At 39.1% G+C, this 1,403-nt stretch overlaps 1 long non-coding RNA gene across 1 annotated transcript; it reads right to left on the bottom strand.

The window, feature by feature from the left end:
- Positions 1–478: 478 nt before the first annotated feature.
- LOC143363418 (uncharacterized) lies at positions 479–976 on the bottom strand. The gene is made up of 2 exons (XR_013083820.1): positions 721–976; positions 479–629 (listed from the first exon to the last, which is right to left on the bottom strand). It is a non-coding gene; the product is annotated as an uncharacterized LOC143363418 (long non-coding RNA).
- Positions 977–1,403: the final 427 nt, after the last annotated feature.

Below are 1,403 nucleotides of genomic sequence, written 5' to 3'. Positions count from 1 at the left end.
AAACAAACAAACAAACGAAAAGAAAAGAAATCATCTATAATAATAATTATGATTAATATTGATGCCGCGGCCACCTCCCCGCGGCCTCTTGGAAATAACATTGTAGCGGCGTGAAGTGAGCGTGAAGAGAGAAAGAGAAAGAATGTGTCAGTACGCGTGAAGTGAGCATGAAGAAAGAGAGCGAGGATGAACAAATGAGCGTGAAGAAAGAGAGCGAGTATGAACAAATGAGCGCGAAGGAAGAGAGAGAAAGAATGAGTAAATACGTGTGAAGGAGCGAAAGAAAAGATAGAACGTAGAGACGCGTGCGTGTAGTTTTCACCAGAAGCAAACGAACCAGCGTGTGAGACGATTGCAAACCGCGTGTAAAAAAGTAATAAAAGTGAATTCCAAAAATACAGCGTGAAAAGTGAATAAAAGAAGCCTAACAACATTATAAAAATAATTTATAATTACTTTGTATTTAAATTATATAATAAGAATTATATTTATTATTATTTTAATTTATAGTTATTATTATTTATTTTAGTTTATTTTATCGTCTGTGTGTGATGAAAGCAGCCTCTCTTTTTTTAGCCCCGCATCCGCTGGCGGTACTCCGCCCGCTTTATCAGCTTGGCCAATTTATTCTGAAACATAATATTATGTTTTATAATTTTTTAATTATTTACCATTTATTTATTATTTTATTATTTCTTCATTTATTCTATATTTACTTACATAAGAATCATAATTTAGCCTAGCCGTGGAGGTGGGCGGGGGCCCACGTTCAAATGGCCTCGGGATGCGGGAGGGCGGAAAGTTGGGCGGCAACAATTTTACCGCAATGGGCCACGCTATCCGCGAGGCCCGTGGCGTTGGGGCGGATGGCCCCTGTTCTAAGGACATTTTTTCAAATTTGATGGTGTTTGGTTCCATAATTCTGGAAAAGAAAAAAGAATTACTTCATGCGCCGTCTCGAAAATGTCTGATTCAAATTGACGCGTATTATAGTGTTGTTTGGAATTTGGAAGTGTGCAAGAACGGATTTTTCGGGATCGTATCGGATTCTCGAACAAAGATTGTAAGTCATTGCAGGTGTGCAATAATTCGAAAGAATCGGTTACCCAATCGTTGGGACGGGTCGGAGATCCATAGGATCGAGATCAATCACTGAAGAGCAAAATTCTTCACTGATTCGTCTCGACCCCATGGATTTCCGACACGTCCGAACGATTCAGTGCACGACTCTTGCGAATTATTGCACACCGGCAGTCACTCACAATCTTTGTTCGAGAATATGATACGATGTCGAACAAAACATTCTCGCACACTTCTAAATTGTATATATCACTATAACACTTCACGACGCCTCCAACGAATCAAGTCTATTCGTCTAATGTAACAAAAATGTTTATATCTCA

This window comes from Halictus rubicundus, unplaced genomic scaffold (assembly GCF_050948215.1).
Source record: "Halictus rubicundus isolate RS-2024b unplaced genomic scaffold, iyHalRubi1_principal scaffold0047, whole genome shotgun sequence".
Lineage (NCBI taxonomy): Eukaryota > Metazoa > Arthropoda > Insecta > Hymenoptera > Halictidae > Halictus > Halictus rubicundus.
This window is presented reverse-complemented; position numbering and strand designations above follow the sequence as displayed.